Source organism: Phasianus colchicus, chromosome 4 (genome assembly GCF_987193195.1).
Source record: "Phasianus colchicus chromosome 4, bPhaCol1.hap1.1, whole genome shotgun sequence".
Classification (NCBI taxonomy): Eukaryota; Metazoa; Chordata; class Aves; order Galliformes; family Phasianidae; genus Phasianus; species Phasianus colchicus.
The window spans coordinates 23,943,152-23,969,808 of NC_143439.1; the positions used below are offsets into that span (position 1 = coordinate 23,943,152).

The 26,657-nt window shown below is 35.3% G+C and overlaps 1 long non-coding RNA gene across 6 annotated transcripts in view; it reads left to right on the forward strand.

Annotated features, from left to right (window-relative positions):
- LOC116237983 (uncharacterized) overlaps positions 1–26,657 on the forward strand; it is a 342,684-nt gene that overhangs the window by 188,282 nt on the left and 127,745 nt on the right. For 3 of the 6 annotated variants that reach the window (XR_016465937.1, XR_016465941.1, XR_016465938.1), the window contains exons 4-6: positions 20,625–20,781; positions 22,113–22,350; positions 23,013–23,110. The exons of 1 other annotated variant lie outside the window; for it this stretch is intronic. This is a non-coding gene — a long non-coding RNA (uncharacterized LOC116237983). The remainder of the gene's footprint in view (positions 1–20,624; positions 20,782–22,112; positions 22,351–23,012; positions 23,111–26,657) is intronic. 2 more of the 6 variants (XR_016465939.1, XR_016465940.1) reach the window with 2 other exon arrangements.

Below are 26,657 nucleotides of genomic sequence, written 5' to 3' on the forward strand. Positions count from 1 at the left end.
AGATCTCCAACTGACAATACAGCATGAGACTTGAAAGTGTCATTTGATTTACTTGCAGGACAAACGCTTATTTCATTGTGATATTGGCTTTGATTCCAGAGAGTATGCTGAGAGAGACCTGATTCAAGGTTTGCATTAAAAGCAACAGAAAACCCTTGAGCAGTCACTAAAAGTCTAGTATTATTCTCCAGATTTTTAGCTACTTCAAACTAATTTAGCATTACTTAAAAAAAAAAACAAAAACAAAAAAAACACCATGCTTCACAATCTTTTATACATACAGAAGGAACACTTCAATAAAATGTAGGACCTCTGAAGTAGTTAGCAAAGCCTTTTTTCATTTCAGTTACTTGCTAACAACATGAAAAAGTGTTATGACTGTATTTCATATCTGTTTTTTACTTCCTAAATAGAAGAAACCATCACTGGGTGAAATTTTTAACTGCATTTTTATTTCTCTCATTATAGTTACTTCCATGGGTCTACTTGAAGGAGGAAAAAAAGACTGATTTTTGGCATCTGTATTTGAGATTATAAACTTTTTATGTGGTTCACAAAAGTAGAATTTATTTCAATTTCCAGTAACTATCATTTTCCAGTACTACTGAATTGTCTTTCTGTCACAGTACTAAGACGATAACTAGATAATTTACATAGAAAGAACAGGTTTATAATAGACTTAGAGGTCGGAAAAGACCTCTAAGATCATCCTGTCCAACTGTCCACCTACCATCAGTATTTCCCTACTAAACTACATCCCAAGTACTACATCTATTTCTTTTCCTTAAATGCCTCCAGGGATGGTGACTCCACCATCTCCCTGGAGAAGACCATCAATTGAGAACTAACAAATCTAAGGTGTCATAAAGTGATGCTGTGAAAAGATTATGAAAAAGTAGTATATATATATATAAAAGTAGTGTGTATATATATATATATACACACTACATGTATACTGTTTAAATGCAGGTTTTGCACTCCTGCTTTACTTATGATCTTTCAAAAGCTTCCCCTTATGCGGGACTATTAAATCACCATCAAAAATCTTCAAGGGGAACTACTGCTGTCCAAGTTCTCTCATGTGTCTGGGGGCAGTAAAACAGCATTAACAGAAACTGTCACTTCTTCCCTTGGCCTACTGGTGTATGTTCAGATATGTCCAAAATTTATCTTCTCATCTGTTGGGAATCAAAGGCAGAATGAGGAGAGGTGGTGTATCCTGTTATGACAGGAGCACAATTAGCCTGTACATATGGGTGCCATGAAAATTCATCCAAATCTGGTATAAGGTCGTTGTGCTGTTAGAAATATTAAACTACTTTAAACTCATTTTTCTCCAAGTAACTATACAATTCTCTTGGAGCTTATGTAACTGAGAACATTACTCTTGGCTCTATTCAAGGAGAATTTTTTAAAGCTTTAGGTGGAATCTTAAAAATGTAGTTTATCTTCCCCATGCCATGTTGTAAATGACATACAAAACCAAAGAAATTCTGTGATCACTTCTTTGCTAGATTTATGTAAGGAGAAAATACCTTTTATATCTAGTAAGTATCTTTAAAAGGCTATTTTAAGACTTGTTATACTTCTAAATTAACCTGCAGATTTCTTGTCAATTTGTAAGATTTTTTTCTGTACTTCAATATTAAGAGGAATTTTAGTGTACTTCTTGTACATAAAGACATACTGTTTGCTCTAAGTGCAGAATAAACTGTGTCTGAAAATGTGGAGTCAGGATCTGTATTTATGAATGAAGCGAGAACAGAGCAAACTCCAACTGTGGGAGTAAGGCTTCATGAGACCAGTATGATTATATTATATGTATTTTTGATCATTATATATTAGATGTAGAATCAAATTATATTCAGAGTCTAGATGGGAGCAATTCCATTGGAGATTAATAGATACTCAAAGTGTTTTGAAACAGGGAGGCTTTTAAGAGAAGACAGAATATCTTAGCTTTTGGGGGGTTCTTATGTACTTTCTTTATTTGTTGGCACTTGATTACATAAAAAGATGATTAAGCCGAAGACAGTATGAGAAAGTGAAACAGACAACAGTTTCTTCCCCTTTCATGTAACTTTTTACAAGCTGAAATAAAATCTAAAGGTCCCTGTAACTTTTGAAATTTGTTTTAGTAAATCAGTTATCTTTTGAGTTCAGTGACTCTTTTGCAGTGGTCTGTGTAAAATGTGAATGTAGACTTAGAACTCCTAGATGTTTTAAGTCCGTAGTAACACATGCTTATGATTCTTGACATAGCTCATCAACATTACATTTGGGCGGGTTTTATTTTTTAAACGTGGATTTTTTTTATACAACTTTATTTTCTTCATTGGCTTGTTGACAAGCTGATCCCCTGAAGGTAATCTGTTATCTGGTCAGATGAAGTTGTAAATGCAGAGTGGGAAAGCACTAAGTGGATTTCAGCAGCCTCTGAATTTTTTTTAATATAAAAATTGGGTTTAAACACTTTTTCTACAAGCATTTAACTTCCAATAGACAGGCTGTCTGTGTGTATGAAGATCTGCTTTCCTTCATTTCATGCTTAGGGTACATCAGGTTAGCACAGTTTCTATAATTCTAAAGGTTTATTTCTAGGAGCAATCTGTGAAAGAATCCATTGGAAGATGGTTAAGAAATATCACTGAAACTATTGCTGTCAGTGCTTTTTTTCTCAGCATTACTATTTGAGGAGCAGATTTCAACATCATGCCTGACATGTTAGCATGCAGATTACTGTCTCCAACCAATGTTTTAGGTGTCTATATTCACAACTGATGCATGTGAATAGTCAATTATTCTATTCTTTTATTATTCCTGATGACTAGTAAATTATTTTAATGACATTGACTATTTTATTCATGCATTACTTGAAAGCAATTGGAAGTGAATAGCTGTCAAAAAAAAGCTTTGCAGCTGCAAAAAATTACACTTCTAGTTCTTATTGTATTCCCTTACCCCCAAATAGAATGTACTATTTCTGTCTTTCTACTCGATTCAGCCAGCTGTCACTCACTCATTCACAGACAATTACAATGCATTCACATCATATCCCATCTGCTTGTGATAGATTATTGTATTGTAGTGTAGTGCGTATGGGATAATTTCTGAATATCCATCTCCTGTTGAAAACTGTAAACTCCTTGTCCTGTGCCCCACAGCTGAGTGAATTTTGATGCTTTGACTGGGTTCTCAGCAGTCTTGCTTTAAGATGAGCTTGTCACAATCTCTATAATGCAGATGGGTAAAATAAGTATCTTACTAAATTTGCACTCTTTTTCTTCAAAACTGAATTAATAACGGTTTGATTTATTTTGTGGCACTTCTAACACCTCAGATCAAGAATTTAATTTGTAATGAGCATGCTAAGTCACTGATATAATTACATACTGACAACAAAATTGCTGCTTATCATAATAAGTGATAATTAAGAATGCTTTCCAAATGACTTTTTTCCCTAAGAATATATTTTCTTATAAATATATTCTCTTTGACTTGTGTTATTTCATGGTCTATTTTAATCACAGAAAGTGAATAGGCTTAGTATTCCTCAGAGTATGAAGAACAAGTCCCTAAGGGAAGATGCAGGAATGGTGGAGGGAACCCTATGGTCAGAAAACAGTAGAAGCTGGTTGCTTTCATCTATGTAACCCAGGGTGAATTGAATCTGACCAAATTTTAAGGCTATTTTGGTGTCAACTCTTTTTATCTGAGTGATCAGATGGGAAATAGTACAATTATAAATCTATCATTATGCTATCTAATCTATAAAGAAACAGTTATCTGTGGAGGGGGGAGGGGAAGAAGGAGAAAGCTCTTTTTTTTGCTTTTTTTAATAGAAATTTGATTAACCAAATAATGAATGGCCTTTTTACTCTGTTATAGACATAAAAAATTGTATAGCATTGCAAATCTAGAATGAAATCTGTGAGCATGAAAGACAACAGTGACTTGAATGCTCACTTTAGTTGTTGATTTGATCAACAACTGGCTGAGGTCAGAAGAGGGCTTGGGAGGTCAACTCCTGTGCTAAAACAGGTTGCCCAGTCCACTAAAACATTGGGCTGAGCATTAATGGCTTCTTGGCTCATGAGAACAACAACTTAAAGTAGTATGTGGCTTGTCATGTCTATGCAGCCAGATTTTGAGGAAGAGATGGTGCATTCCCTTTCAAGGGCATGTGGATGGTGTGGATCTTCTGCACTATCAATTTACTAAGAAGTTAATATAGCTTTAAATCATGAGTCATCTTTGTGGTGTTACTATTAATAATGTTTAAGTTTTTAATAGTTTTGTTCTAAAGAGAGATTCTGACTTTTAAGACACTATTAGGAAAATCTGAGAGCAAAATCTCTTTAACAACGTGATAGTTCTCCCTCTGTCTTTTTTTTTTTTGTGTTCTAAGTTTGCTTTAAATAATCACTTTCATATCTAATGTGCTCTTTAAAAAAAAAATCTTGTACTGCATTATTACTCTAACCTTATTGTCATGTGTGACACTAGTAATATATCACATTATACATTGCTCTGAAGCTTTCTAACTATTAAAAATTTTTTGTGGTATGTGTATACATATGCATCTGCTTTTATAATTAGTTATAGTAAGTGATAGAGCTGTATTTCTAGTATTTATTGTTCCCCAAGCACTTCTCAACCATTCCTTTACTTTTAGTGTGGTCACCAAAATATCAGTCTTTTACTTCATGAACGATGGAGTTAAAACTGTGCTGCATTAGGTAAACATATTCAGCTTGCCAAAAGCACACTAGCTTCTGCTGTGTTCTTAGCTTCTTTTTTTTTGACCCTGAATTATGGCTTTTAAAATACAAGAAGTATTAATGGGGTTTTGAACTTCCATTTTTTCTCTATTGATGTATAACAATTGTTTGTTTTATCTTTTTTTTAAGAGTTGACCATTAACAGTTGTCAGCTTCAGTCTCAGAATTTCACTGAAGACAGTAAATAACGACTTCAGAATCGAAAGCTTTTAAATCATATGGCTTTTATTGTCAGCAAACACATAAATGAATTACAAAGGGTGACATCCAATTAACACAGACTGTTACAGGTTTAATAAGCAATCATAAATTTAAATAGTTTCTTTGGCACTTTTAAAGTAAGTGAAATTACAAGTAGAATGAGCTAGAGAGATTATTGTTCAACTGATTTGTAATAAACTTGTAACTTAATCATACAAGGATAGAAGGTATTTTCTTTGAAAACCATGTGATTTCAATAAATTTGTTACTATGAAATGCAATAAAACAATTTCTACAATGTCTGAAATAACATGCTAAAATGAGCTGTACTATTTCACAGCTTGGTTTGTTTTTTTTTTTTGCAGTTGTGTTGTTCTAGACATTTGGTATAACATTTAAATATGTGGCACTTCTTGATTTCCATTGACATAATCTTACAACTTTTTCCTTAAAGTGTTGCTGGTTTCATACATAATTTTTAGATGTCTTAAAACATTTGTTTTCATAAGCAAGCAGTGACTGTGCACAAATAATTGCCTTTCTTATTAGATACAAGAAGCTCTATTTTTATGTAAGTCAGAAGAATTTGTTTTCTGGAAATAGTAGCTATGGAATACAGTGTAGTTGACTTATTTTTGTTCCAGTTTGTATAGACAAGTGCCTTTTGACCTCCCTGAGCTTTTTCAGCAGCAGTAGAACTACTTTCTCTATTGGTCATCTTCCCAATGAGATCATCTTGCTCAGTGCTCTTTGTGTTATCATTGCAGTACTTCTATAAAGGCAATCTTTTCTCACTGAATCTCTCTCCTCAAATAAAAGGTAAACTCAAACAATTTAAGTAACAATGTATACCTTCAATCTTGCCTGAATTGTCAATTCTTTTATAAAACACCAAGTTGAAAGATTAGATTAAATGGTATTTATTCCTTTCTAGATATCTGTATTTCTTGATACTTAAGGTATAAAATAGAAGTTAACTTACAGTTTTGAAACAGTAATAGCAGGAAACATGAAAATCCTAAATTGATGAGCTTTTGAGAGTGTAGCTCATGTAATTGTATGTACTAGGAAATGAACAATTTCCGGACTAATTGAAAATTAAATGAGGTTTTTGAGGGCACTTCAATATTGAGTTGCTAAGGTATGGAGGTATTTCATAAAATGCATAATAACTAGTCATCAGAAGAATGAAGACAGGATTGAGAACCCACACTCTTAGAGATGCACACATTTTAAGATAATTAATAATAATTAAAAATAGACTGGCTTTTTTTCCAAAGCTGTTTGTGTTCCTTACTAACTTCAATTAATATGGAAATGCACAGTAACCAGAAATATGGTATTATTTTTAGTTTAGGAGTCTAAGCTTGACCACCTTAAGGTTATGAAGGTTTTGCTAGCTAACTATTTAGAATTAAAGTTAAAATTATTAGATATGCCCCTAACCTCCCTGGATAACCATTCTAGTTTCTTTCAATTTATCCTGTTTACTTGCCAATATAGATGGTTTGACTGAAGTAGTGTTCCAATTCACTATCATATTTTAAAACAGATCCTCATGTTAGATGCTTATATTGATTATACTTTACATTTTGATCATATTTATTCTATTAAGTACTAATAGAATCATAGAATGGCTTGAGTTGGAAGGTCACCTAGTTCCAACCCTGATGCTGTTGCCTAATGCTGCCCAATACAACATAGCCTTGAGCACCTCCAGAGATAAGGCATCCACAACTTCTCAGGGCAGCCTGTGCCAGTGCCTTACTGCCCTCTGAGTAAAGATTTTCCTCTTAATCCCTAACCTCATTTCTCCTCTTTTAGTTTGAAGCTATTCCCTCTTGACCTGTTATTATCAGACTGTATAAGAAATCTGTCTCCCTTTGCTTCATGTGCTTCATAATTCCTCATGTCTTGAGGCAGTGGTGTAAATTACAATTGATAAAAGCTTGACATAGCCTTAAGGTTTTGTTTCAGGGTGGGATAGGGAGAAGGTGATAAAGATTCAGGTAGTGATCATGTCTGCTCTTGAATAGTAATGACTTTAAACAAGAGCACTTAAACAGGCAAAAACAAAACAAAAAAAAAAACTATAGTCTGCTGCTCTGCCTTGGAGAATGAGACTGAAAAGGAATGGTGGTTTTAGTCATTATGAAAGCCCTCAGTAGGAAGCATTCACAAAGGCTGGATCTCCTGCCCTTAAAAGTAGTTAGCGACAATGTAACTGAATATCGACACATTTTGAAGGTTTGCGGGCTGAATATAAGTTCATGAACAATGGCCATTTGTTTCAAGAGGAGTGCTTAAAAAGTGGTTATGAAAGTATGTGCTGGAGGAACTGTTGCTGTGGCTTGTATTGCTGTGTAATCATTATATTCTTGCCAGTTATTTTCCACATATCAGTTATTTAGAAAATACAGGAAAGGATCCTTTCACTCCAGTAAAATTATGGTGCTTCTTTTAGAGGTCTACTTGTAGATGGGAAACTTCTTGATGCTATTAGATTCTTATTGTTTCTTCTAGATTTCGTTTATACTATGTACAATTCACAAATTGAGCTATAAACCTCCAAAATTTTTCAATGCCATCTGTTTTTACATAAAAATTATGACCATTCTGGCAGAAAGATGACAGTATTTGAACACATGGTATTTGTATTTAATAGGACTGTATTGTTAGCTGACATTGCTGGAAGGATTGTAAATATATAAATATATATATATATATTTATCTATCAGATAGATATATATATATATATCTATCAAAATTGTAAGCATCTCATTTTCCCTTGTCGATTACGGACCACAGCTTTGGATAGCCCCATTTGGTTTTCTGTATATGGGAAGGCGGGACAGTCCTTTGCTTCTTCCCCAAGTCTAATTTCCTTCATAGGAAGTAGAAAATGCCTGTGACAGAACTGACGTTAAAATGTGTGTGTGAAGCCTTCAGGAGTTTCATGAAAGATAGTGCTTCACACTGTATTACTTTCATGTGATGAGCTTTAAGAAAGTACTAGGTTTTCTTTTTTATGAGGGCCTATTAAACAGGTAATAAACCTTGGCCTGAAACTAACCAGTGCAATTGCAGACCAGCACTATCTTACCAGCTTCAGTCAGACACGTGAGATATTTATTAAGTGAAGACTAAAGACTAAAAGTAAGCCATGGGTTTGCATTAGGGAGGAGGTTTGTTATTGCTGTTGATAGCTGAGTGCCAGTTATGTATGATAGACCTGACAGATATTGGGTGGACAAAAATGTCTCTCCTCCCTCTCAGACTGTGGCAACAACTATAGCTACAATACTTTGTCCAGACCTATCTGTGTATTCTAGAACTATTCAGTTCATCTTCATCTTTTTTTAAAGGATGTCAAAATATTTTGTACACAAAAGGCTACTGTAAATCTGAATCAAGTTTTCTCTTTTACTGTCAGACTCACTGCTAGGTATCTGAATACTTGGGCAACGTGTGGTTCTCACATTTTTCATGCAAGGTCTAAGCTACCTACATCACTCATCTTTTTAACGCCATTCTTTCAGAAGTGCAATCACAGACACATTTAAACAAATAGAAAATCAGATGTCTGGAGGGGAAGTAGTACTCTTGTTTCCATTTAGTCCTTTTTAGCTGAAGTGCATTTTCTTAAGAATCCCTTCTGTGGTCTTTTCTAATGTTACTAGTGTCAGAAGTAGTAAATCTGTAAGTTTGGAACTTGTAAACACAGCTGCTTGCTCTCAAAAAATCATGTGCATTCAAAAGGAAGCTGAGTGCTAGTCATTTATGTTCATATGGGGGAATACATATTTATTTATCAAGGGGTCATTCAAATTATTTTCAAAAGAAGTAATGACTGAATATAAAGTGAGAGCTGGCTGTTAAATTTTTTTGTATCGTACATCATAACTTTGGCTTGAAGAGAATGGTAGCAACAACAAAAAAAACATAGCAACAATTAAAAAAAAGTGGGAAACTGCCCTCTATTCTATTAAAATTTACACAGCTTGACTTTTTTTTAGTATATGGACTACAAATTAATAAAAATTAACAATGAAAAAATCCTGGAAGTGTTTTTTAGTATGTAATTTTTCAAGCTTATTATGTATCCTTCAGAAGTTTGTAGGTCCCTCTGAAAAAAATGGCTCTGATTGGGATCTATTGCACTTCCATGGGTACAAAGCACAATAACACAGCAAATTCTCAGCTACAAAATGTTATTTTTTGACATAGTCATCATCATTAGCAATACATTTTTTGCCAGTGCTGAAAAACAGTCTGCATTCTATGATCACAAAAATTTGCACCAGCAATGTTTTGAATGACCTTCTGAAGAACATGTGAGAAAATTGCTTACTGTAGATAACACAGTAGCTGTGATCAAGGGCAGAAGGGACATAATTCTTTATAGTGAACTTTTTACTGGCTAGTGGCAATTTATTACTGATGGTTTGAAGCTGAAATGAATATCAGTTTCATTGAAAACTTGATCTTACAATGCGCCTTTTGATTAATGCTACATCAGGCTGTTCACCAGAGATTCAAACTCTTCTAAACAAGTGCTTTTAGATAAGGGTGAGTGAACTGGCATTTCTGGCAGATCAGTTTAGCATGCAGTTTAACTAATTCATCTTATTTGAAGAGTTTATGGGGACGCAGCAGTTTTCTAGAGGCTTTTAATCTGAGTGTGAATTCCATCTGTCTCTTTTTCATTTACTTTTGTATCTATTCACCTCAGACAGTTTAAGATATTTGGGCTATAAATGGGCACAAACTGGAAAATGGGAAGTTCCCTTTAATCGTGGGGGAAAAAATTTACTGTGATGGTGACAGAGCACTGGAACAGGCTGCCCAGAGAGATGGTGGAGTCTCCTTCTCTGCAGATATTCAAAACCCACCTGGATGCTTTCCTGTGTAACATCCTCTAGGGAGCCTGTTTTCACAGGGGGAGTTAGACTAGATGATGTCTTCTCCCTTCCATTCTCTGTGATTCTGTACAAAAGCTTATTTACTTGAATGTGAGCACTTGTTTGCTGTTCATCTTGCTCCTTTGTTTCTGTTAATACTTACGGAATGATATGTAAGATTAAAGAACAGAATACAGGTGGCATGACCAAAGTGAAACCAAATAAAGAGCTCTGCAACAATATGGTTGCTTAATTCAACCAATTCTTATTATTTTTGACAAAACCAATGCTTCTATTTATGTATTTAAGCTTCTCTTCAGGATGATCCCTTAAGGGAAGCAGTTTAGTAAAAGAAATTATGCATTTTGACTCTACTGTCACCTTTCAGCTGACATATTTTTCTACCAGTAACTATGAGGTTTGGTGGAAGGCAGCATTTCAGAAGGAATCCCACAAAATCCACTTAGCAATAGCTCAAGTCACTTTGAAAAACCTTTTATGAATCTTCCCAAAGCACTGGAACAGGTTACCCAGAGAGGCAGTGAAGTCTGGTTCTGTGGAGATATTCAAGACCCATCTGGGTGTCTGCCTGTGTGACTTATTGTTGGGAGCCAGCCTTAGCAGGGAGTTGAACTCAATGATCTCTTGAGGTCCCTGCCAAGTCCTGCAGTTCTGTGATTGCTCTCAGACGTCTGTCCTTCCTGGGCTGCATTTGCCATTCAGGTGTTTTCTACTATTTACTACTGCTTTGTCTAAATATAAAAACGTATGTTGAACACACAACCAAGAAATGTTAATGCAAAGAGAGAAACAGCTGTCATGGAAAGTATTAGAGTATTATTAAAAAAAAAAGCCTAAAAATGTGCAATGAAGTATGATTTTGTGGTATTTCATAATATAAATAATGCAAAGATATGAAAGAATCTTAAGCTCCTCCTGTCCAAGAATTTGTCTATAGAAGTACTTAATAAGTTGGCCAGGTTAAAACAGATGCTTCCACTAGTAATTGCAAGTGTGAAGTGAGAAAATACTGCCACTCCAATTTCTTTATCACCTGTTTTGTTCTTTGCTTTGCACTACATTTTCAATCATTTAAATAGTCACATAGTCTGCAAGATCATGCTGATTGAGACCATATGAATATCTTGCCTTTTACAGGTTTGACATGTCTGTGAGGTTAAATATTGGGTGCAACATACAATTATTTTCTCTCTCTGCCACAACATATGGTCATATTCTTGGCAAGGCATGTGTAGTTTCTCTCTTCTGATTTATCCTGCCTTTTTGTCATGCAAAAAGGCAACAGTTATGAGCATCTTCCCCCTAAAATCTCAGCATGATAGATCTCGAGTCTACAGCTCATTTTTGCTTGAAGGTATTCATATAATGCTAACTTCCTATGTCGTGCAGTTGATTAAGTCCTTTGAGATCATCAGCATGTTATGTTTATTATGAAAAAGATTTAAAAACATTGTAAGTGTATTAACAACTAAATATTTAAAAATTGTAAGAGAACTTAGAGATAACTGACAGAGGCATTTTACAGTGTGTCAAATACACACCTGGAAGTCAGTGAAATCACACTGATGGTTTTGGCTTGGCATTTCCACACTGAAAGAAGTGTGCTCACTGTCTTAAGCTCCTAGTGAATGTTGAGCTTCATAAGATTACTATTATTCAGTTAAACTTTGAAACACTTTAAGATAAGAGATGATTTCAGCCCATATAGAGTGCACTGCAAGCGTGTATACTACAGATTGTTACTGTGCTTTAAAATTTGCGATGGTTGGAAGCTGTCAGGAGACAGTTGTGTATCTATTCAGTTCACTCTATCAAATATATCACTTTAAATCTTCAAGATTAGCAATCTTCACCTACCAACTGCTGAAGGACAGCAAAGCTTTTACAGATTTCATTTCTAGTGCATATGACAGCAACAATGGATTTGTTACTCTTAGCAGTGGTTTCTTTCTGAAACATTTTGACTGAATTGGGAAGCACTGAACTATTTCAACATTAGCATTAAGAGAAGTCTACCCGTAACTTGCTACTTTTCACTGTATTCTGGATATAGGTGAAAACATCAACAGTAAATTGCAAGGACACTTGTGCACTGTGAGCCAAGAAGACAATGGTGGAGTTCCGAGGATGTTCTGGAAATTGAGTTACAAAGTTCAGCATTCTAGGTCAAACTCTGCTTTCAAATGTGCACAAATGGTTGACTCTGAAGCTACTAGAGATTGCTGGGATAAAGTTTTACTTAAGAACTTGCCAAGGCAAAGTAGAAGGGGATTCCACCCCTTCCTTGAAATCAGGTACATGTACCCTTTTCAAGTAAAATGTCATCGATGCATTTCATGTACCTGTTTTTCTTGTTCTTTTTCTTTTTTAGGTAATGCCTTATGGCTTCCCTAGGAAAGAGTGTAAGAATCAATGTGTTTGCTCAGTAGCCTGCTGTGCTGCTTACTCTGCAATAATAAGCTATATAGAGCTACATTGTGCAGCTATACACATCTTAATGTATTAAAAAAAAAGTATTCATGTATTTTTTTTTTAAGTAATTGAAAGAACATTTTTTTTACTGAAAACCAGGAAGTAATTTTCAAAAAAGACAAGTATTTTATACCATACTGAAAATCTGGGTTAAGAGAACTGGTTTCCAGATAAAACAAAGTAACATTTGTGTACCTGTAGAAATGAAGTGCGGGGGATGAACAGACAGATGATATACTTCCAAGTGGACCATTTGTTATAAGCAAGAGGGTGGCCATGGTCTCTTTTATGAAGTAAAATTAAGAAACTGCCAAAATCTGACTGACTGATGCCCTGAGTTCAGAAGAGAATGGATTTTTCTAACTTCTCTTCTAAACCTTGGCCCATTGAAATGGGAGAGAAGTTGCATCTTGAGTTGGTTGCTCCTGGAATCAGTGGGGCACAGATAAATTGTTTAGCAGATTCTGGTCATTTCTTCTTTGGGGAACTTTATGGCAATCTAACATACACAACAATGATTGAACAGATTAACATTGTGCAAAAAAAAAAATCATTGAGTATTGGCTTTTTGTGGGGAGGAGGGGAAAGCAGCAATATACAGGATCCTCAGTTATGTTTCTGACATGAGAGATTTCCTACAGTAATACTCAGGCACTGGAACAGGATCTTCAGGGCAGTGGTGATGGCACTAAGCCTGCTGGAATTCGAGAAGCATTTGGACAATGCTTTCAAATAGGTTTTGAATTTTGGGTGATCCTGTATGAATCCAGGAGTTAAACTTGGTGATCCCCGGGGGGAGGGGAGGGGGGTCACTTCCAGACTAGGATATTTGAACACCCTAGGACTCTGTTATTGTTTTCTTCACCATTCTGAATGCTGATCTTGTCCCTTCTGAAAGCTTTAAGTCATCAGTGTTTAAAGTCTAGTGGTCAACAAAACACAATATAGTTTATTGTATAATGTCATCCTTTTTTCATTTGGATTTGCTCACCTTATAGTAAGCAGTGAGCCTTGGTTGTAACAGCTCAAATACATGCAGATCATTCCAGACATGATAGTTTTCAAGGGAAAACTTGTGACATAAATCTTTCCTCAGAGATATTTTTGAAACCATGTCTTCACCTGTGGGATGAATTGAGGGTATTTGAGAATGGCCCTTCTATGTGGACAACAAACAGACGATATGTGATTTAATAAGCAGTATGTTTTAGAACATGTCCTCTCAAGGAATAATTTTAGTTGTGCTGTCCTGATAACTACAGTACAAACAATGAAAAGACACTGGAAATACATACCAGCTAGTGGCTGCTTAAGTATTTTTGGAAGTGGCTGTAGCATTGGTAGAGCTCAATGTATATAAAAAGCATGCATTTAAAACAAACAAAACAGCAAAACAAGGGTAATCAAAAACTCCCCATACCTAATTCTGTAATCAAATCCTTTGGAGTTTGGGCTTTGCCCATAATAACCACCTGAACTCAATATACATGAAAGTAACTTAAGGTATCTGCACGCATGTTGAATAGCTGAGATTCTATTCTTTTGGAGTTAATAGTCTGACAGGGTGCCCTTCGAGCTAGGATTTAGTTTGGAGGGTTTGGGGTAGCCAAAGCTTATATGTAAATCATAAGTTGAGTGAGTATTCAACTTATGTAGATGTATATATTGTATAAAAATGAAAATATTTCAAACTCATTTTCTCTCATAATGCACCCTTGATTGTTTAAATAAGAATTGTCTGATTATCAGAACTGTTGATTTTTCATAGTTCTGAGAAGTGATCAGAACTTTTACTACAGAAGCTAATATGCTTAGCCTTACTAAGAAATGTTAGCCATAGTGTGAAGCATGTGTCTATAGCATCAGACCCTTGAGTGTTTTAAATAAAACTCTTTAGAGTTCACTATTGTGTCTTATGCTGCAAATTTGGTATGTAACAATGAATTCTATTTTCAGTATTTTTCTTAATATATGCAACCTCATTTAAAAAGAAAAAAAAATGGGGGAGGAAAATAATTTCAGTATTATTAAATCATACAAAGTACTTCTTCCAGACGATCAGTGTCTTTACTCATTTCCCTCTGAAAGAGTTTGTAAAAAATATCTTGGTAGTATATATTAAAGAAAATAAAGTCCAAAATATTATGTAAAATCTTTTGACATTTAAAATCAAGTTCTGTTAGGTCAACAGTCTTTAAAGTCAATACACATGAGTTTGGATGCTGATAACCAAGCCTATGACAAACAAGTAAATGTCAGCAATTTGCAAGGAAGCAAATGAGTTGGTATAATTTCAGTAAATAATACATTTTGTTGTAGGAGATTGCTCATTTTTTTTTCAGCCTTTTTTTAATAATAGAAGTTGAAGTTGCATTTAGATTTCTTATTTTGATTTTCTGTTACGATGACATTGCTGATGGTCTTTCATGGAAGCTGCTTTTTGTCACAAGCAAGGATGCAGAGTCTTTTTTTGTTTGTGTTTTTTTTACAGTAGGGTTTAATATAACCTTAGTAGTAGAAGTGAAAATGTTGATTTCTGATTAGCGGTAATGATTATATTAGAATGAAGAAGTGACACATACTTTGTGAAAGCTGCATCTTAACTTGCTTTAGCTTAGTTGTAGTTGACCCACATAACAGAATCCTGTTCCTGAATAGACTAGATTATGGAGTTTGAGGGGTGGAGAAGAGTTATTTTTATAACAGGATCTGTTGTTACACACTAAAAGAAAGTGTCCTACATCTGTCTCTGCCAGCAAAATTCAAGCTCAGCAGTTTGATATGACACTAATATACTTGCTGAGAGATTTAGAAAGCTTCATAAATAGCAGAACAATATGATTAGATAGTACTTCTGTTGATTCAATTACAACTGAGGTTTAAAGATACAAGAAAAAAAAATGAAACTGTTCAAGCTGGAATTAAGCTTTCTTAAAGAAATGGGAAAAAGTCAGCTGTGATGGAAGAGAAACAAAAAAATCTTCACTTTGATAAACAGGAAAAAAAAATCTTAAATTGTATTGGGAGTGTTGCCTCAAAATATGGAATTCTGGACACACTCTAGTTTCTAAATTTCCATTACAATATTATTGAAATGTTTTGATACTATTTATTTTGATTTCCACTTAGTTTATGTTCTTGCATATGAAATAAGCTATGAACTGGATTACCTCCTAACAAATGTGACCAGGATACTGTGCAGGCTTTTTTGATAGCAGTTTTACTGTGCTTTTTTTCCCTTTAATTTTGAGTGCCACCAGTTCTCTGATGTCTGTTTTTAAGCCAAGCAACTCCAGAGTTTCAAACTATTTCTAGCATACAAATCTATTTGTAATATTGAAAATTCAGCGTTATGTTACAAATTTAACTTGATACTTGTTTGCAATGGACAGTTCCACCTCTAGTCTTCCCTTTTAAAACAATAATAATTAGATTCCCTGTATGGCCAGAAGTCTTTTGTCCGAAAGCTCTGGAGGTTTGATACACCAAAGATCCCATTCAGTATTCTGTCAGTACAGTCTACTCACTTCAGAACTTTTTTTAAATTCTGATCTCAAAACTGTCAAGTTGTAAGTGATTTATAGTATATGTTGCCAATACTTTTTGCCCTTTTCTTCTACTGGGTCTTCTCCACTCTGTAAAAATACAGTAATACCCACCAGATGTGAGAGATCATGAAGAAAAGCAGTACTGAGTGCCTGTCAATAGGTAGAGAAGTTTATTTCAAAAGATGTGTTCCAGCAATAGCTGTAACAAATACTTAAATACTGAATGACATTTGGTCCTGTCGAGAACTGTAGCTTTGCTCAACACAAGATGTATTGAGCTTTTTTCAGTTCCTAATCAATAAAAATTTGCTGTTTGACCAGTAATTATGTGTTACAATACTAATTAGAATGTGCTCCTACCCTTTTTTAATCTCTATTTAGGCTAATAGTGAATATGGATCTAGGTTAAAAATTAGTCTGGCAAATTGCAAATATTTGTGTCCTACTTAAGGTTATTTTCTGACTTTTCATTCTATTGATTGTTTTTTGTTTGATTAGTTTATTTCTCAATATCTATTTATTTTGCTGTATAGAGAGAACTGAAAGGAGAGAAGGGTGAGCTGTTTACTATTTTTATTTTAATTTCTGCACTTTTCTTAATTTGAGCTATTAAGGAATTTATTGGATAAGGATGATTGGATGGGATGATAAAAAGGCTTTCGTAGACTTTTTCTATTGTCAGATTCCACAAAGGAAGAAGTGTTTGTTGTTTTGAAGTGTGCCTAACTGATAAATAGCCTGAATAACTATCTCTGGAAACAAACCTTCTTTTGTGAATACAGATGAAGGAATACAGATTTAAGAAAAGAAGAATAGAGGTATTGTGTTTAAAAGTAGGTCTTAAAGAATGAAGTGTACTTTTATTTATATATTTACGTTTAGCAAAGCTTGTGCTTTTATCTTTTTGACACCTATGCATAAATGCATCTCCACATTACTGAGATAATAAGGGAATAAAATAAGCATATTTACAAAAGAGTAAGGAGTTTTTTGTTGGAAACTCTTCATGGTATTTGTAGGAAAGCTGAAAAAAAAAACTCTTACTTGCAAATATGTTCTTATGTGGTTTGAAGAGATTTGAAGCTGAGTTGAAGCCAGTATTTGCTAGAAATTGTGTTGAGGTTGTTATCTGTCATCCTTATTGTGAAGTTTATTCTTTGCGGTGCCTCTCTGTAGCAAGATAATATCACAGAGCCTTAGAATGAGGCACTGGAAGGGGAGAAAGTCCAGTATGAGTTACAGATTTGGGATCTTGCCTGTCACTGTTTCCTCTGAGGGCTTACTGTAACTGGTCGTCAAATCAGAATGGAGCAGCACAGGTTCTTTTGCTGAGGCTATTGAGTTTGAGCAGCTCTTGCTTGCTGGCAGGGGAAAACTTAGCTGACAATAGAGCTATCATCATTAGCACTGTAAAAGCTCTCTTGAAATGTCCACCACGTGGAGGCCTTCAAGCCTGCATGCTGAGCTATGACTGCCATTAGATAACTATTCCAACGGTTGTCATTAGTTATGATAACTATTAGAAAGATGTCTGATCACCCTGACAGCTGCTGAAAATGGCAGGAGTGTGACCATTATGGAAGTTCTCCCAGAGATGATTCATAATATCATTACTGTTGATTGTGTTGATTTCCAAAGCTGCTAATTTACTGTCCTTTCCTTTCCTTGTCTGAGCAGAATCAATGTTAAATGTGAACAGATTTAGCATTTGAAAATCTGCAGCTATCTCTCTAAGGGAAAATATAGATTGTGTAAATTCTTCAGTTTTCTGACTGGATCTCCAGTATCCAGGAGCATCAAACACTGATTGTCAGCTTTGGAGAAGATCAGTGCATATCATTTAATGCAATTAGAACTGAGTATATGGAAAAGAAGCTGCACTGGGGAAGGGGTAGGTAGGTTAAAGACTCCATCCTTCTGGTGAAGCATTTTCTCTGAGCCTGTATGAATTTCAGCTAAGGAAGGTGTTATTAAATTTAACTGTTGTCTGATGCTTCCTCAGGAAATTTGGCAACAAAATGTTCCATCAGTGCTGAGCATATCACAAACAAACATGAGTAAACTAGAATCAAATGATATTCCTTAATGAGAAAATAACAAAGCTGCTATTCTCTTGTAACTGATCTTACACAATGGAGTCCATTGTATCTTCTACCTTGGGTTGTGCCCTGCAGAGAGGGTGCTTAGTGAAGTGCAAAGACTGTTCTGAAAGTAATACCTCTGATTTTATTCTGTTGGCCTACAACATCAGAAGCAATTGATGGTGGTACAGCAGTAGAGATCAAACCTTTCCAGCAATATTCCATTACATTTAGTCACAGTGCACAGAAGGCAGGAGAGGGACAATCTGACAAAATGGTGTCTAATGTGGGAGTGCATATGAAGCAAAATGTGTCATTGAATTCCTTCATTTTGAAAAAATTGCGTACGTTAACATTTGTTGTTGTTTGAACATTTATGGAGACCAAGCAGGGGTTAGGAGCACAATGAAGCACTGGGTGGTGCATTTCAGCAGTTGTGATAGTGACGTGAAAGACAGGCTATGTTTTGGACAGCCATGCAGATTTTGAAGAGTATGGCATGTAGGCTCTTGTTCATTGCTAATGAAAATGCATAGCTAACGATGGTGACTAGTAGTTGAAAAGTAGTGTTTATTAGCTGAGAATTTACCAAAAACTGTTGTTGTGCTCATTGTATCTGTTGTCTCTTATTTGTTCTCACTGAAATGACGTTACTTTTGGAATGACTTACATATACTGGATTTTCTATCTAATATTCTCTGACCTTATTCTGCTCCTCTTGTCCTTTTCCAATTTATTTTGTATCTATTTCATTCAGGCAAATGTGCAGTGCCAAAATTGACAAAGCTAAGGACTGAGACAACTTTTGGAATGCATAGGTATCTTGCTGGCAGATAGATCTCTTTGATCTCTTGGCGTTTTCTCTTATTAAAAAAGACAACCCCCAGAGTCTTCACCATCGAAGTGATGCACTGTATACCTGTCATGGATAAATGCTCCAGTCACACAACTCTGTCTTATGTGAGCTTCCTCCCTGACAAATGTTATTGCTGAAAATGCTGCAGGGAGCTTAGGGCATTTAGAATCATTACTAGCACTTGATCTGGAATGTAATCTGTTTGCAGCTGATTGTTTTAGAGTGCTATTAGGTTTTAGACTGACATTTCAAACATTTATTTGAGGAGTATCTTAGTAGCAGCTAATGCACATTATCTTAAAATATTCAAATATTGAAGTTTTGATGCATGTAAGTAGCAGTGCCATACTTCTGTGTACACCTGCCATACTTCTGTGACACCTGAATACTATTGCATACGATACATTAAATGTGGAGCCTAGTTGTTGAGCTTCTATTACTATTATTTTCACAATGAGTGTCATGGAAAGAAAAAATATATGCCTGGAATGAATTGCCTCCGATTCACTGCAAAATCTGTGTTGTGTTCACCAGCCTACAGGGGATTTCACTACTGAAAGTTCAGTTTAACAGTAGCACCTCTGAGATTCTATGCAGATTCTGAAAAACAGACTGTAAACAATGTATTATTGTCTCTTTTTTGTACACCTATGTGCATTTCCTTTATCTGTCCCTTTATATTTCCTTTTTTGCATTGCCAACAAGATATAGGTGTGCACTTCATAAGCTGGTGTTATAAAGAGACACAAACATTTATGCATTCATTAAATGTTTTAATACAACTGAAATCTGTAATATAGCTGCATAGTGTGTTTTTAACACAGTTTCTGAAGAATTAGTTGTCCAGTTTTTCCCATTAGCTCTGGCAGAAGATATACGTTTGAGTCACTAAGATGAAAATCACTACATGCATTGTAGCATATCACACATGCAATAGAATCATATAGTAGAGTGGTTTGGGTTGAAGGAGACCTTAAAGGTTATCTAGTTCCAATCCCACAGCCATAGCAGAATTGCCTCCAACTAGATTAGACTGCACAAGGCATCATCCAGCCTAGCCCTGAATGCCTTCAGGAATGGGGTGTCCACCACTTCTCTGGGCATCCTGTGACTTTCTGTACACTTTTTGTCCCCTAAGTTCTTCTCTGAAGGTCTGATCTCAATGAGTTCTTCTCCCAGTCTATGTGCATCTGGGATTGCTCTGATCCAAATGCAACACTTTGCTCTTGGCCTTGTTGAACCTCATTAGGTTCTTGTCAGACCACTTTTCAAACCTGTCCAAGTCCCTATGGATGGCATACATTCCGTTGTGTCAACTGCACGACTCAGCTTGGTGTCAACAGAAACTTGTTGAGGGTGCACTCAGTCTCATCATCTACATCACTGATAAAGATGTTGAAGAGCACTGGTCCCAGGAGAGTGAGGAACACTATTCATGATTGGCCTCCACCTAAAAACATATCTGATAACTGCAACCCTCTGGTTGCAACTTTTCAACCAATTCTTTTTCCCCTGAATAGTCCAGCCTTCAAATCCACATTAATGTGAAAGAAGCAGAAAAGAATCTTACCACCAGTATTCCTTTTATTCATACTACTACCTTTATTACTATTACTGGAGATCTTACATGAATTGATTTTTGAAGACTGTCAAAATTTTGACTTTTATGCTACTCAGAACTCTGTCCTATTCTTCTTTCTGTATATCTATATGCCTTATTATGTCTCACATGTAAAATTTGGTGGCTTTTGTCCTTTGATTAGGTCTGCAGAGTGTTTGAATGGCAGAGATTTCTTGTGTTGGGCTGCAGAAAGGATTGCAAGCATCAGAATTACTCATCAGCACTCAGGCAGTTAAATCCAAAATTATGGTCCTGGAAACTCTGCTAAGCTGTTGCCTGGTCCTTGAGGAATCTAAAATGTGAGTGGACTCTGATTTCAATCTCTAGGAAAATCTCCTTGCATTTTGACAGTGATGTATGGCCTCATGTCCAACTCATGTTCAGGACCAGCTGGTCTGAAAAAAATTTTGTCTACTAAATTTTCCTGACAAATCAGGAGATACTCCTATGTGATCATCAGACCTTGCCAGAAGTTTCCTGTAAAATGTAGTGGTCAACACTTGGTTTTGAAATCTCTTCCTCTTCCTCCTCATTGCTATTGTAAAGTGCACACAGGAAAGAGTAGAATATTCTATGTCATGTATTCTAACACTCATTCTACTGCACAAAATATATGTGAGATCTTTGGGAAAGTGACAAAAACTGAGTTGTCACTACCAGCTCCTCCTTAACCTGGTGAGGAGGTTCTTTTTCTGTTTAATTCCTAATTTTGCACATTTTATCTATATATTTGGTGGTTTTTGTTAATGTCATGGTAGGTAGAAAAGGTTCACCTAAAAAGTCAGAGGCTCCATAGATTAAATGTTTTTTGAATTGCGGATAACTTTTTGCCCTATTCTGTACGTCTGTGAAAGTTCTTAAAGATGTATCTTGCATACAAAAGTTATAGCATGTGTTGTGACAACAATTATCCTGTATTCCTCCAAGATAGTTAAGTAAGAACTGATGGATTTTCTCATAAGAATGAGTTGGCAGCATGATTATTTTTAGATTGTCTAAATATCAAGACTTCTTATTATATAATAGCTGAAATTTGCTTTGATCAGAAAAACAAAACAGTAGCACTAAGAGTGCATCAGCTTGCAAGTGAAACTTCATTCAATTTCCTAGAGAGTGATGCATTATTATTTCTGATTAGACACACAAATAGCTTTCTGATTTTTTTTGTGGATTTTTTTTTTTTTTTACTCCATGCATGTCTTTTAAGTGCAAAGAGGGGTAGTCATCAGTACTGTAACTTTCTGAATTTGACTATATTCTTTTCTATGAATTGTAATTCAGTGATTACCTTATGGTATTAAAAAAAAATCCTAAATACATGCAGGAAGAAAAGAAGTTAACAAAACAAGGCTCTTGAAACTTGCCTATGTCATAATTACTATATCTTAGTTGTGTTGTAAAATATATCCTTTAAAGTTATTTATATCATTATATATTTCAATATTTTTTCTTCTGGAATCTCTGCTGTCCTCAAGGTATCAATTGAACCGGACTCTCCAAATGAAAAGGAGAAAGCCAGATATTATTTTTATTTGATTTTCTCTTGAAATGTGTGGTTTGGGTTTTGACTTACAAATCATCTATATCATGCTCTAAAAGCAGGATATTAATTTCTTCATAACACTTTCAGGTTTCTCAGCAGGACAGTGCTAGCAAGATTTGGTCAATTTATTGTTAAAACTCTTTGTGAGGAATGTGATTTACACCTTGCAAGGGGAGAAGGAAACTACATCTCCCAGTGGTTTCATCTGCAACTGTGAACTGTGTGTTTTAATAGCTCAGACCTTCAGATCAACATCCTTACAAATCCTGACTGCTTGTCAAAAACACAATTTGAAATTACTAGATTGCCAGAGAGAAGAAACCAGGTGAGAATCCAGTTTTACAGAACAGCATCCAGCCATCCTCACACTTGAAAGGTGCCAGCTGGCCATTATTGCTACAGAGGTGTTACAGACAAATGTATCTCTATAGATGTAGACAGCATTCATGTTACGTCCTGATAGGAAAAGATTCTCATAGACTGGTGTGTGATCACATAGTTAATGCTTCTGTGTTGCTGAGGTAAGGTGCAAAGATAACTGTGAATCTAACTTACCTCAAATGTTAAACTTGCAGTTTAAAAAAGCTTGTACCTTGTTGCTACTTGCATCTCTCTTCCTCAGTTTATAACAAAGAGAACTAAATTTTGCAAAGAAATCATGTCTAATCTGCTCAAATGGTTTAACAGCAGAACTGGAAAGTGTATTTACTGCACAGACATGTTGATGCTTGTATTAGTAAAACTGTTATATATTTCACTTAAGTTGAAAATTAATTAATATTTGTAACCTAATGTTTCCTAACATGGGGGTTTTAGTCAAAGCCTATCTCAAGTATCTCGTATTTAGTCAAGCAAATTCCTTACTTTAAATAATACTTGTTTCTACTTTTCTCATTTCAGTAGGAAAAAAATTATCCCCTAGTCTTTTTCTTCGTTCTTGCTCTCACTGTTCCTTACTCTTGTGTTTTTTTTTTTTTTTTTTTGCAGGCTCTCCTGTACTGCTTGCTTCTGTCCCTGTCTGAACATCTGCTTCTTTGCACTCTGACTCCTGCCTTAGTTCTTCCCCCTTTAGGCACATTATCGCTGTGAGTACTCAGCAGATTATCTCCTACTCTTGTATGCAGCTGAAGTCTAGAAACGAAAATGGAAAATGCAAGGTTGAGAAAGGTTGTTTTTTTTACGCTTTGCTTTTCTGACTTGAGAGATCCAAGTATTAATTCGTTGCCATATAACATACAGTATTAATAACATAACTAGCAAATAAAGTTGACACTGAAGGAAGTATTGAAAAATCCACTGTATCTGACAGTGGTTTGTGTCTGTTTCTCATCTTTTCTGTGCTCTTCTTATGATAAAAAGTTAGTTATTGCCAAATTAGTTCTTATCCTCCTGTTTCCTTCCCAATCTGCAAAATGAAATACGCAAACTCGCAAGAGGACACATTACAAAGAAACAGAAGGATGTTGGCTTTCTGGCAAATTGTGCTTGCTCTGAGAAGAAATCTTTTAGTCTTAAAATTATTTCCTTGATCTGTCTCAGGTACATACGTGATGCCTATAATGTATGATACTGGGATTAGTCAGCAGGTGGTTCACTTCAGTTAGTCATAAATTCTTTTAAAAGACTTTTAAGTGTCTATTCAGTTAAAAACTCTATGTGGAAAGTCAGCTGTTGTGGAGGTTTTATGGAAATTTTTAATAGAATGTTTTTCTTCAAAAAAAATTACATGAAATTTTCTTTCATCTATGATAAATGATATTCGACTGAATGCCTCCATGAAGAAGACTCTTCTGAAGCCCGTGTGTAGGGGAATTATATTGTTGCTTCCTATGCCATTTTTAGGCCATCTCTAGTTTTGTCAAACTTGTGTTCTTTCCTGTCATACATATCTTCCAAAAATTCTGCTAGAAGCAAAATCATCCTCTATTTTTTTTCTTACTCCCCTGACAAGCCTTTCCTAAACTTCCTATTATTTCCATTGGCACTACTTTGATCATGTTAATCTTTTTTTCCTCCCTTGATCCTAAGGAAAGATCTAAGTTTTTAATCATTTGAATAAACATGAAGAGAGAATGTATTACTATGTTTGCAAATACCTAGATAAAACCAGAGTGGAAAGTGGAAGAGGCCTAAGTGGTCACCACTTGTGCAATGCACCACCCACTGCTCACTGTGCTCACATCCATTGTTTGGTCTCCATAAATGTTCAGCGCACATCAGTGTATGAGTGGTGTCATTTTATTTTTTTTTGCATGAAGGAATTCACTTCCACACCTTAGCTTCATAGGAACTTCAACGTCAGATGCCATTCTGTCACAGTGCCCCTCTGCTGTGATCTGTCATACGGCAACAGATGGAATGAAACAGTTGTAGAACAGTTCAAGCTCCAGTGCCATACCACCAAAGTCTACCTCTGATACTGTGGGCTAACAAAATAAAATTGGAGGCATTACTTTTGGAGCAGGCATTGAGATGCAAGAACTTTGGGAAATTTTGGAAGATCCTTGTTAATAGATTGATTAAAGTATTACATATGAAACAATATTGTTGCCTTATTGAACTCTGTATTTAATTTAGCTATCACCTAGGGGCATGCAGGGTAAAAATATCAGCAGTAAGACTTCATATTTTATAATTCTTGTTGCTTTACCTTCAAAGATCATTAGTGATTCTTCTTCCATGTTCATTCCTGGTAGGATAGAATTTGATGTTAAAGTATGAAGGGGTGCATAGAACGTGAAAGATCACCTTTTCTAGATGCTTATGTCCTTCATCTGCTGTAGAAGAGCCAAGGTGTCCAACCTGAGCTGAACATTTGACTCTCAAGTCATCTAAAGGTCAGTGAAATGGCTCCTCAGATACTTTTGATCTTGTGACTATTCAGAGTACTGATTCCAAAGCTGGTCTATGTGATGCTAAAGAATTTGGGCTAGTGAGAGATTTGCTTAAAAGTTTGGACTCCCTCTTCTTGCAAGCATTCAGTCCAGTGAAGATGAACTGGAGTGAGGAGCGTAGATAAAGCAGGTATAGGTGCACAGACGGCTCACACAGCTGGTCTCCTCGACTAGTTATTTAATAGTCTCACAGAGATGTTTATGATAGGTAGCAATGCACAGGCAACTTTATTGAAATGCAGATTTTGATTATTTTTTCCCTTTATTTTGCTTCTACTAAGCATTTGTTTTCTTCTGAGTATTTATTTTGACATAGATAAAATTACCCCATTGATATAATTGTTTCAAATATTGTGGTGGATGAATTTTTCAAGGAGTCTGACTTACGAAAGTATTTAACAGATTTTGTTTTTCCTCAAGGATCTTAGATAAGAGGGAAAATTGATATTTTCAAGGAGGCAAATTGAGCAGAAATCATGTCACTTAAAAAAAAAAAGTACTTTAGAAAAACTATAAAATCACCACATTTAAGCATTAACTTATGGGGCAGTTGTAAGAAGAAATACATTTCCACATTTTTTCTATTTCTTCCTGGTTAATTCATTTCACATTACAATGTATTTTTATTTTATGTAAGTAGTGTCAAAGATGTGGGAAATGCTCCTCAATTTAGTACCTTCTAAGAAATTTATTTGGTTGTGTCTATGCATTTAAATTTTCTTAAAGGGAATGGTAGCAATGTTTATAATTCTGAAGTTTGAAAACCGTTCCAGAACAAACACTTAAAAATGTCTTATCATGTCTCTAATTGCACTACTTCATTCCTTGGATGAAATGTCAAGTAAGGTTTCTTTATACACAATTCTTCACTCACATACTGCTGTAAATCTTTGCGTTTATTTGATATTCCAGCCGTTGAAAGAAGAAAATAGACTAGGATTCTGTTTTAGTTCACTTTTTAAAAAAGATTAATATATATAACACTATCACACAAATTGCAAAGAGATAAATCTGGTTTATATATTTAAAAAGGTTAATGTGGCCATTAATCTCTCTTGAATGCATGCTGCACAGTATTTGTTCTAATGTGTATTCATTGCAGAACCAAAACTTTGCAAATTTGACCAAATCCAGAGAACTTTTTCTTTCTCTCATCTTCTCCAAAACCCTTATCTTCCTAGAATTTCAATGTAATTTCTGTTTGCTTATAATCCCCATAGTTTGTTCAACTCACTACTTGGCAGGTGCAGTGTAGGTATCCAGATGACAGAACAAATAGATGTGCATATTTCTTTATCAGTGATAGTGTATTTCAGTACATGTGAAATTACTTCAGTTAAAGTAGCTTCTAATCTGTAGAACTGACTGCTGATATTCTTTTAGACATGGAGACAAGACTTGTAGTTTACTCTATTAGCAATAGTGTCCTGATGGGAAAAAGACTTTGCTCTATTGAACTTGAGCAGGTGTAAGGTCTCGGAGTCCAGAAAATCTGAAAGGATGCTCTTCGTGGCATGTGACCCTGTAGGCAGACAGCTCTTCTGCTGAGATATGAAAAAGATCGAGAGTCATTTGAGATTATCTTTCACCAATATAGGGAAGCTGATGTAGTAGGTTGTGAGACCTGAAGCTGCTGTGCAGCAGTGTAAGGGTTGCTACTGATAAGATTGTTGTTTGCTGTATGTGCATTTTGGATTTTGGCATGGTTTATATGTTCTCATGAGAAATCTCTCAGGAC